At 38.6% G+C, this 11,838-nt stretch overlaps 1 pseudogene; it reads left to right on the top strand.

Annotated features, from left to right (window-relative positions):
- Positions 1 to 3,586: 3,586 nt before the first annotated feature.
- Positions 3,587 to 8,111, top strand: LOC120219591 (annotated as a pseudogene).
- Positions 8,112 to 11,838: the final 3,727 nt, after the last annotated feature.

The raw sequence follows: 11,838 nt of genomic DNA, 5'->3' as shown, positions 1-11,838 counted from the left end.
ATCAGACCAGACTTATTTCAGTTGGAAGAAAAAGCATCACAGTAAGAATAAATAAAGGGAACACAATTTAACATATTTTTGTCACCATCTGTATACCAGGGAGAACAGTTCAGTATTTTCTTCAGGGAAGAGAAGTGAGAGAGAGAGAGCGGGAGAGTAACACAGAAAGAAAAGCATGGAGAGTAAACAGATGACGGTGTAGCTAAAGGCAAGGATTACCCTATTCCCTATGTTCCAGGAGAGCTTCTTACTTTCGTCCAGGCCCAAAATACAGCCAATCTGTATGACGGCCTGCTCACATGTGCTCCTTTGCAAGGAGCCTGGTTCAAGAAAACTTCAAAACAGTGAAAGACCTTGGCTCATTTAAGATAATGTAAGAAAACAAGACATGTTTTCTACCAAATAATGTTGTAGGTACGAAGAGAAATGGAGAATTTAGAAAGGTGAGTAGAAGTCTGAGTTACTGAAGCATAAAGGTCCTAGGGCCTGTTGTATCTTTCTTTACTACATGTTGTAGAAAGGAGATAAATAAAGTTGACGTCCGATGAAATATTTACTGTTTTGACTGAAGAAAACATGAAGAATTGGAAGCTCTTCATACTAATAAACCCCAGGGACCATTTTCTGCTGTCAAATTCCAATGGCAGCATTTGGCAAAGCGACGTGTAAAGCTCTGGTGGCAAACTCTGCAGTCACCCAAAAAGACATCGTGGAGTGGCCAAGGGAGGAAGGAGGGAGTTGGTAGATCTCTGACAGAGCAACAACAATTTTCTTCTCAAAATGAGAAAACTTCAATAAATTGGAATACATGTGACTTTAGAAGTAGCTGAATTTGTGTCTGACTACTCCAGGTAGAAATCACAAAAGTGTTCTCCTTTTACCTCTGAAAAGACACATTACTTGGTTCTGTTTAGCTCAAAGGGGAAAACTGGATAAGTGGAATTATAAAACAATGAGACAGACTTTTCGGGTAAACCTGTATACATACAGTTAGAATCTATACGTAACTGGTATTTAGCTGGGCAGCCAGAGGAGCCACTGCTTTGGGACAGTCTACCACCGCACAGCAATGCCAGTGACAAGGCCACTGTCCAGACCAGGAGGGGAATGTCTCTCTAGGACTTGGCTCTAGGGTCAACTTCTCGAAAATGCAAGGAAAGCATGTCTGCTTTACAATCCACCCTGTTCTCTCCTATGAGATGGCTGTTACTATACTAATCCCCTGTGAGTTTCAATATGGTTTTCTCTCGGTAAAGCTCTGGTCCTGCTTCTGCAGGCAGAAAGGGCGGGGCAGGGAAGGAAAAGAGTACCCAAGGTGTATATATACACATTCTTTATTCATTGACGAACAATTAAATTTTTTCCATATCTTGGTTATTGTAAATAATGCTACAACGAACATGGAGGTGTTCAAGGTGCTAAAATGTGAAACCTTGAGACAAAAATGGAAGCAAAATGATATGTTTAACAGGAGCCCACTGAGGTCCTTTACCTGTGATTCCTTATAGTATGATAGACTTAGAGAGAAATAGCAGCCAGCCAGGCAGTCTCCATGGAGCAGGCTTCTGGCTTTTGTATCTGTGCAGAAAACATAGTTAACATAGCAGGTTTGAAATTTCTATCCTTAGAAAAGCAATTTGAATTTGGGAAGTGTTTCCTTAACTGTTAAGGGTGGTTTAAAGCGGCTAAATTGTTTGGACGAACAATGCCGTTTCTCCTGAATACTCACTTTCTTTCTGGGAGTCCAGAATTTTGATATGTGCTAGGCTAAGGGTGCCTAATTTACCAGGGTACGATGAAAATATTGAGCAGTAAGTCTCTAATGAGCTTCTCCAGTAGACAGTTCATGTGTTTTTACATCTTGTTGCTGGATTAATTGTGTCCTGTGTGTCTCTATCAGGAGAGAACTCCCAGAAGGACAAGCACAACCTGGCTTCCTCCAGATTTTGTCCCATGTGCCTTCTTTCTTTTGCTGATTTTGCTTTGTATCCGTGTGCTATAATGAATAATAGCTATGAGACAATGCCACGCTGAGTCCAGTCTGTTATTTTAGCCAATCACCAAACCCAGGAATGATCTGTGGGGATCTGTGGGGATCCCTGTTCCATCTTTACTGTGCCATATACTTATGATCAAGCTGCCCATGTAAGTTCTTATTTAGTGCCATTTTCAGGAGCTCATTCAGTGGGACTTTATGGAAACAGAGTATCAGGGTGATTTCTAATTAGAAAAAAGATAACAAAGAGGATAATGCAGTTTATCCAGATCCCACTCTTCTCGAGTTTCATATATGAGGTTTTCATTATTTTTGTTTTCTATTTAGAAGTAGTTATTGTTACAACAGAGTTATTGTTTGGTGTGCGCTTTTTATAATGCCATTCTCAAACAATTAATATAAAGAACCCATACCAAAAAATCCAATCTGATTCAAAAATGGGCAGAAGATCTGAATAGACATTTTTCTAAAGAAGAGATGCAAATGACCAACAGACACATTAAAAGAGCCTCATAATCAAAAATTATCAGGAAAATGCAAGTCAAAACCACAATGAAATATCATCTCACACCCATTAGAATGGCTATTATCAAAAACACAAGAAATAGTGTTGGTAAACACCTCCAAGTTCATTGTAGTATCATTTACAATAGCCGAGACATGGAAAAAATTTAAATGTCCATCAATGAATAAAGAAAATGTATATATACACAATGAAATATCGTTCAACCATGAAAAAGAATAAAAATTTTGCCATTTGCAACAACATGGATGGACCTTTAGGGCATTATGCTAAATAAAATAAATCAGATAGAGAAAGACAAATACCACATAATCTCACTTATATGTGGAATCTAAAAACAAAACAAAATCAAGCTCATAGACACAGAGAACAAATTGGTGGTTGCCAAAGGTGAGGGGTGGGTGAAATGGGTGAGAGGGGGTCAAAAGGTACAAATTTCCAGTTATAAAATGTGTAAGTCATGGAGATGCAATGTACAAAGTTAATACAGTATTGCACATCTGAAAGTTGCTAACAGACTAATCTTAAAAGTTCTTATCATAAAAAAAGACAAATTTTATAACTCTCTATGGTGACTAATGTTAACAAGACTTATTGTGATGATCTTTTTGCAATCATAATCCTCTGTATCTCAGAATATGATTGTATTTGGAGACAAGCTCTTTAAATAGGTATAAACATGTCATCTTTTACTTCATTTCAGATACTGCATTTTTCACAAATTGGAGGTTTGTTGCAACCCTGCATCAGGTTTTTGGTGCCATTTTTTCAACATTTATTCACTCTGTGTCTTTGTGTCATGTTTTGATAATTTTTGTCACATTTCAAATTTTTCATTATTATTGTGTTTGTTATGATGATCTATGATCAGTGATCTTTGATGTTACTATTGTAATTGTTTCGGGGCAACACAAATCATGCCCATGTAAGAGTGTAAAGTTAATTGATAAATGTTACGTGTGCTCTGACTGCTCCACTGACCACCGTTATCTCAACTATCTCCTTCTCCCTAGGCTTGTAATTCCCTGAGACAGAACTGTATTGAAATTAGTTCAATTAATAACCGGATGGTGGCCTCTAAGTATTCAAGTGAAAGGAAGAGTTGCATGTCTTTCACTTTAAATCTAAAGCTAGAAATGATTAAGCTTACTAAGGAAGATATGTTGAAAGTTGAGATAGGATGAAAGCTAGCCCTCTTGGTCCAAATGGTTAGCCAAGTTGTGAGTGCAAAGGAAAAGTTCTTGAAGGAAATTAAAAGCGCTACTTCAATGAACACACAAATGGTAAAGTATGACAGTCTTATTGCTTATATGGAAAATGTTTTAGTGGTCAAGTAGAAGATCAAACTGGCTACAACATTCCCTTAACCCAGAGCCCAACCCATAGCAAGGTCCTAGCTCTCTTCAGTTCTATGAAGGCTAAGAGAGGTGAGAAAGCTGCAGTCTTTGCTAGCAGAGGTTAGTTCATGAAGTTTAAGGAAAGAAGCTATCTCTGTAACATGAAAGTATAAGGCAAAGCAGCAAGTGATGGTGTAAAAGTTGCACCAAGTTACCCAGAAGTTCTAGATAATGAAGGAGCCTGCACTAAACAACAGATTTTTAATGGAGATGAAAAAGTCCTCTATTGGAAAAAGATGCCATCTAGGACTTTCATAGCTAGAGAGGGGAAGTCAGTGTCTGGCTTCAAAGCTTGAAAGGACAGGTGACTCTCTTGTTAGGGGCTAAGGCAGTTGGTGACTTACAGTTAAGATCAATACTCATCTACCACTCTGAAAAGCCTACAGTCCTTAAGAATTATGTTAAATCTACCCATCCTGTGCTTTACAAATGGAACAACAAAGTCTGGATGACAGCACATGTTTATAGCATGGTTTACTGAGTATTTGAAGCTTACAAATGAGACCTACTCCTTAGGAAGAAAGGTATCTTTCAAATTATGACTACTCATTGACAATGTACCTGGTCACCCAAGAGCTATGATGGAGATGGGCAATGAGATTAATGTTGTTTTCATGCCTGCTAACACATTCTGTAGTCCATGGATGAAGAAATAATTTCAACTTTCATGTCTTCTTACTTAGGAAATACAATTTTAAGGCTACAGTTGTCATAGGTATGATTCCTCTGACAGAACTGGGCAAAGTAAATTGAAAACCTTCTGGAAAGGATTTGCCATTCTAGATGCCATTAAGAGCATTTGTGATCCATGAGAAAAGGTCAAAATATCAACATTAACAGAATTTTGGAAGATGCTGATTCCAACTCTTATTGATGACTTTGAAGGGCTCAGGATTTCAGTGGAGGAAGTAACTGCAGATATGGTGGAAAAGCAAAAACAGCTAGAATTAGAAGTGGAGCTTGAAGATGAGACTGAATTGCCGTAATCTCAGGATGAAACTTGAAGATGAGAAATTGCTTCTCATGGATGAACAAAGAAAGTGGTTTATTGAAATGGAATCTCCTCCTGAAGATGCATTGAAGATGGTTGAAATGGTAAAGGATTTATAGTATTACACAAGTTTAATTGATAAATCAGCAGTGTTTGAGAGAACCGACTCTAATTTTGAAAGAAGTTGTACTGGGGGTAAAATGCTATCAAACAGGATCACATGCTACTGAGAAATTGTTCTTAAAAGGAAGAGTTAATTCATGTAGCAAACTCCACTGTTGTCTTATTTTAAAAAATTGCCATAGCCACCCCACCCTTAGCAACTACCACCCTGATCAGTCAGCAGGCATTAACATTGAGGCAAGACCCTCCACCACCAAAAAGTTATGACTTGCTGAAAGCTCAGATGATGGATAGCATTTTTTTTTTGCAATAAAGTCTTTTTTAAAGTATGTGCATTTTTCAGGCATAGTTCTGTTGCAGACTTAATAGACTTCAGCATAGTATAAACATAACTTTTATATGCACTGAGAAATCAAACAATTTATCTGACTTACTTTGTTGTGCTAGTCACTTTATTGCAGTGGTCTGGAACCAAACCCACAATAACTCTAAGGTATGCCTCTAATAATTAAGATTAAATTAGATCATCGGGGTAGGCCCTAATCCAATATCACTGGTGTCCTCATAAAAGGAGGAGATTAGGACATAGACAGAGGGATACATACATTAAGACAAAGCAAGAAGGCAAACATCTGCAAGGCAAGAGAGGCCTCAGAAACCAAACCTGTTAACATCTTGATCCTGAACTCTACTCTCCAGAATTGTGAGAAAATAAATTTCTTTTGTTCACATCATACAGTCTTTTGTATTTTGTTATGGAACCCCTAGGAAAATAATCAAGAGTAAAAAAGAGAATAATATGGTGGTACCTAGAACAGGATATATGAGTCAAAACATTTTTGTTATATTTACAGTAGAGTTTTAAGCACGTCTATACTGAGAAAAGATGGCAAAGCAGGCCTAGAAATCAGTCCAAGGAGGGTTTTAGTGTTTTTTTGTGTTTTTTTTTTTACATTATCTCACTAATTTCTAGTTTACAACATGGCAAGATTCACTATATTCATTTGGCTACGTCAACGCAGTAAGCATTTGTTCATCATGAGACTGTGGTATTTTTCTAATGTTGATAAATCAGACCAAAAAATAGGCTGACCTACCTTTGAATGGGTAGGTCATTTGTGATCCATGAGAAGAGGTCAAAATATCAACATTAACAGAATTTTGGAAGATGCTGATTCCAACTCTTATTGATGACTTTGAAGGGCTCAGGATTTCAGTGGAGGAAGTAACTGCAAATATGGTGGAAAAACAAAAACAGCTAGAATTAGAAGTGGAGCTTAAAGATGAGACTGAATTGCTGTAATCTCAGGATGAAACTTGAAGATGAGAAATTGCTTCTCATGGATGAGCAAAGAAAGTGGTACCTACCCTTGAATGGGTAGGTAGGACCTGGTTGCCTATGGGTGAGGAACTTTAAAAAGTTGTGTCAACTAAACATTTCACCATTTTTATGACTTTTATTTGGGTATCCAATTCATCTGCCATTGAGTAGCAAAATTATTTTTGTTTTAATATTTAATCAACAGGGGCGCCTGGGTCGCTCAGTTGATTAAGCGTCCGACTTTGGCTCAGGTCATGATCTCATGGTTCGTGGATTCGAGCTCCACGTCGGGCTCTGTGCTGACAGCTAGCTCGGAGCCTGGAGCCTGCTTCAGATTCTGTGTCTCCTTCTCTCTCTGACCCTTCCCTGCTCATGCTGTCTCTCTCTCTCTCTCAAAAATAAATAAAACATTGAAATATTTTTTAATAGGGGTGCTTGGGTGGCTTAGTCGGTTAAGAGTCTGACTTTCGCTTAGGTCATGATCTCGCGGTTCGTGGGTTCGAGCCCCGCGTCGGGCTCTGTGCTTACTGCCAGCTCAGAGCCTGGAGCCTGTTTCAGAGTCTGTGTCTCCCTCTCTCTCTGACCCTCCCCTGCTCACGCTATCTCTTTCTTTCTCTCCTAGAAATAAATAAAACATTAAAAAATATTTTTTAATATATAATCAACAGTATTTTAACTTTCACTTTTTTTAATTAAGTAGATTTTATCTGTGCAGCAGCATATGTCTAATTTCCATAAATGGGCCACAACAGATTCTGGTCCAAGATGGCAATGTACGAAGAAGACCTTGAACTCACCTTCGCCTCAGACACACCAAATCTTTACCTATTTATGAAGTAATTTCTCTGAACAAGAACTGAGGGCTGACTGAAGAACATCTGCACAGCAATAGATAGAGAGACCACATAGAAAACAAGAGAGATGGAGACACGGGAACAAAGAGGAACCCCACCTCTGACACCGCAAACTGCAGCGGGGAGGGGTAGGACTGAGGGATCGTGAGCAGATTCATCCCTGGGTCACAGGAAAAAAGCCAGTTTAAAAGGGCAACTAGAATAGAAAGAAATCAGCCCTAAGGCCCTGGGAAACAGCAGAGGAGGCGCCAGAACTCTCTTTGGGTCAGAGAGACTGTTGAGCATGATAGTTTATGTTCACCCTCTACCTTGATAGTACATCTGGGAGGTCTGAGCACCATAGTCAGCTTACCAGCTCAACGAGCCCAGGGTCCCTAGCCCACGCCAGCCCCAGGTGTCCCACAAAGGTGGCACTAGCACGGCACATACCAGGGCACTCCTGGTCAGTGTTCACTACAGCTCCAACCATCTCCCCAAGGTGATACAGGCACAAAGCACCCTGAAACATGCCAGGCCCATAACACATCAACTCTAGACAACTTGCCAGAGCACCCCCAGTGCAGAGCACTCTGGAACGTCCAGGCTGCCTCAGCTCCAGCTGCTCTGCCAGAGCGCCCCATGCATGGAGCACCCCAGGAAACCCCAGCTTGTGCTGCCTCAGCTCCAGCTGCCCCACCGGTGTCCTTGGTGAGGAGTGCCCAGGACTACCTGGCCTGTGCCCTGCCTCAGTTCCTGCGACACCACCATGATGCCCTCTGCATAGAGAACCCTGAGACTTTCCCAGCCTGTGCCCACTGCATCTTTAGCCATCTTGCCAGGGCATCTTCTGTTCAGAGAACACCCAAACCACCCCCACCCTATATTCACTTCAGCTCTGGCCACCCCACCAAGGCAGGCCCAGCATGAAGTGCCTGGGGAATCCCTAGTTCACACCAGCCACAGCTCCAGCCAGCCAAACAAAATCACCAGTACAGTCTGTACAGGGGATGACCACACACAAGAACATTCCTTCAAATATACAAGTAGTTGTTCTGCCTCATTCATAGAAACAAATACAAAAAAGTTAGTCAAAATGAGGAAACGGGTGTATATGCTCCAAATAAAAGAATTAGCTAGGGGACTCACAAAATAAAAAGATGGAAAAATAAGACAATATATACATTAAAAATGAAAGTAAAATGAAGTTTTTTTAGGATCTGTTCAAACTTAAGTGGCTACCAACATAACATAGACTGCTATATATTTTGGATATTATATATGAACCTTATAGTAACCACAAACCAAAACCTATAATAGATACACAAAAAATAATAAGAAAGAAAGCCAAGCATAATAGTAAAGAAAGCCATCATTCACAAGGAAAGACAGCAAAAGAAGGAAGAAAACAGAACTACAGAAACAACCAGAAAACAATAAACAAAATGGGAATGAGTACATACCTATCAATAATTACTTTAAATGTAAATAGACTAAAAGCGTCAATAAAAGAATAGATTGATTGAATGAATAAATAATCTATATGCTGCCTAAAAGAGAGTTTTTTCAAACTTAAAGACACGTAAAGACTAAAAGTGAAACAATGGGAAAAGAGTTCCATACCTGGAATAAAACAAAATAGCTGGGGTGCATTGGTGGCTGATTTGGTTAAGTGTCCAACTCTTGATTCCAGCACAGGTCATGATCTCCCAGTTTGTGAGACTGAGCCTTATGCGGGGCTCTACACTGACAGCATGGAACCTGCTTGGGATTCTCTCTCCTCCTTTCATGGATGGACACACACACACACACACACACACACACACACTTTCTCTCTCTCTTTCTCTGTCTCTCTCTTTCTCTCTCAAAATAAACAAACATTTTTTAAAAAAAGCCAAGATAGCAATACTTATGTCAGACAAAATAGAGTTTAAAACAAAGATAGTAACAAGAGAAAAAGAAAGGTGCTAATAAAAAGATCAATCCACCAAGTGCATATAACAATTGTAAATGTTTATACACCCAACACTGATGCATGTAAATATAAAAAGCAAGTACTAATCGACATAATGAGAGAAATTTAAAGTAATACAATAGTAGTAGGGAATTGAGCACCCCACTTACATCAACGTATAGATCATCAAGGCAGAAGAAAACAAGGTCTTTAAATGATGCATTAGACTGCATGGATTAACAGATATATATAAAACATTCTAAACCAACAGAAGGCACATTCTTTTCTTTGTTTTTTAATAGATTTTTAAATTTTTTAAAAAAAATGTTTATTTATTTTTGAGAGAGAGATACGGAGCATGAGCAGGGGAGGGTCAGAGAGAGGGGAAGACACAGAATCCAATGCAGTCTTCAGGCTCTGAGTTGTCAGCACAGAGTCTGAGGTGGGGCTCGAACCTATGAACTGTGAGATCATGACCTGGGCCTAAGTCAGAGGCTTAACTGACAGAGCCATCCAGGCACCCCAATACTTTTTTTTACTTTTAAGTTTATTTTGAGAGAGAACAAGCAAAAGAATGCAAGCAAGGGACAGAATGAGGGGGAGAGAGACTCCCACACAGGCTCCACACTGTCAGCATTGAGTCCAACAGAGGCTTGAACATACAAACCATGAGATCATGACATGAGCCGAAAGCAAGAGTCAGACACTTAACCGAATGAACATCCAGGTGCCCCAGAACACACATTCTTTTCAACTGCACATGGAACATTATTCATGATAGACCACATGGTAAGCCACAGAGCAAGTCTCAGTAAATTAAAAAATGTTGAAGTCATATCAAGCATCTTTATTTAACAGTATGAAACTAGAAATCAATCACAAGGAAAAAATGGGGGGAAAACAACATAGGGAGGTTAAACAACATGCTACTGAAGGGTCAAAGAGTCAGTGAAGGAATCAAAATGAAATTTAAAAAAATACATGCAGACAAGTGAAAATGAAAATACAATGGTCCCAAATCTCTGGGATGCAGTAAAAACAGGTATAAGAGAAAATTTATAGTGACACAGGCCCTACCTCATGAAACAAGCAAAATCTAAAACAAACAGCCTATGTTTGAACCTAATGGGACTCAAAAGAGAAGAATGAAGTCTAAAGCTAGTAGAAGGAAGGAAATAATAAAGATTAGGGTGGAAATATATGAAACACAAACAAATGGAAAGATATTCCATGCACATGGATTGAAAGAATTAATATTGTTAAAGTGTCTATACTACCCAAAGCAAGCTACAGATTCAATACAATCCGTATCAAAATACCAACAGTATTTTTCACTAGAACAAACAATCCTAAAATTTGTATAGAACCACAAAAGACACCAAATAGCCAAAACAATCTTGAGAAATAAAAATAAAGCTGGAGATTATCACGATCTCATATTTCAAGATACACAGTAAAACCTTGGTTTGTGAGCATAATTCATTCGGGAAACATGCTTGCAATCCAAAGTACTTGTATATCAAAGCAAATTTCTCTATAAGAAATAATGAAAACTGAGATGATTCATTCCACAACCAAAAATGTTCATATAAAAATGATTATAATACTGTAATATAGTATTAAATAATAAAGAAAATACAAAATGCAAAGAAAAATAAATTAACCTGCACTTACCTTTGAAAACCTTTGTGGCTGGTGTGAGGGAGACAAAAGAGAGAAAGGTTCTTGTGTAGGACGACTTTCACTATCACTATTGGGTGTTGACTTCAGTGCGGTATTAAACTCTTGTCGTATATTGTATTTAATGTAACTGGCAATAAGGCAGCAGAGGAAAGGGTCTCTATCTGCAGGCAGCCTGACCTAGAATGAAGCAAAGCATTCCTAAGCTTACTCTTGTATGGAAAAGCCAAGGACTCTTCCTAGATGCTTCAAAGTGACAAAAAAATTCTCTAGTGTCAGTTATGGACACCTTCTAACGTTCTAAAAAATCAATCACTGATTTCTGCCAAACACCACGGCCTGAGACAGAGCATCCAAGCATGAGACAATCAACCACAATCCCACAGTGAAAGAATGAGAGAGAGAGAAAAGAAGAGACTCAGTTGTGATCATGTGGGATTCAGCATCACATACTACTCATATTGCAAGACATCGGTCACTTGCTTATCAAGTTAAAAATGATTAGAAATGTTTGTTGGTCTTGTGGAATCCTCGCAGAACAAGTTACTCACAATCCAAGGTTTTACTGTACTACAAAGCTATAGTAATCAAACAGTATGGCACTGATACAAAAATAGACACATTGATCAATGGAACAGTAAAGTCCAGAAATAAACCCAGAATTATATGGTCAATAAATCAATAACAAAGGAGAAAAGAATATATAATGAGGAAAAAGCAGTGTCTTCAATAAATGGTGCTGGGAAAACAAGGCAGATACATACAAAAGAATGAAATTGGACTACTTTCTTATCCCATATACAAAGATAAGTTGAAATATATTAAAAACCTGACACATAAAACCCCTAAAAACACAGGCGGTAATCTCTCTGACATTGGCCTTACTAACATTTTCTATATATGTCTCCTCAGGCAAGGGAAACAAGCAAAAATAAATTACAAGAACTACACCAAAATAAAATTTTTTTGCATAGTGAATGAAAACAGAAGGGCAACACGACTAAATGGTTTGCAAATGTTTGC

The sequence above is a fragment of the Hyaena hyaena genome, unplaced genomic scaffold (assembly GCF_003009895.1).
Source record: "Hyaena hyaena isolate Hyena2069 unplaced genomic scaffold, ASM300989v1 scaffold_633, whole genome shotgun sequence".
In the NCBI taxonomy this organism is placed as follows: Eukaryota; Metazoa; Chordata; class Mammalia; order Carnivora; family Hyaenidae; genus Hyaena; species Hyaena hyaena.
Note: the sequence above shows the minus strand (reverse complement) of the source record. Positions and strands in the feature narration are given on the sequence as shown.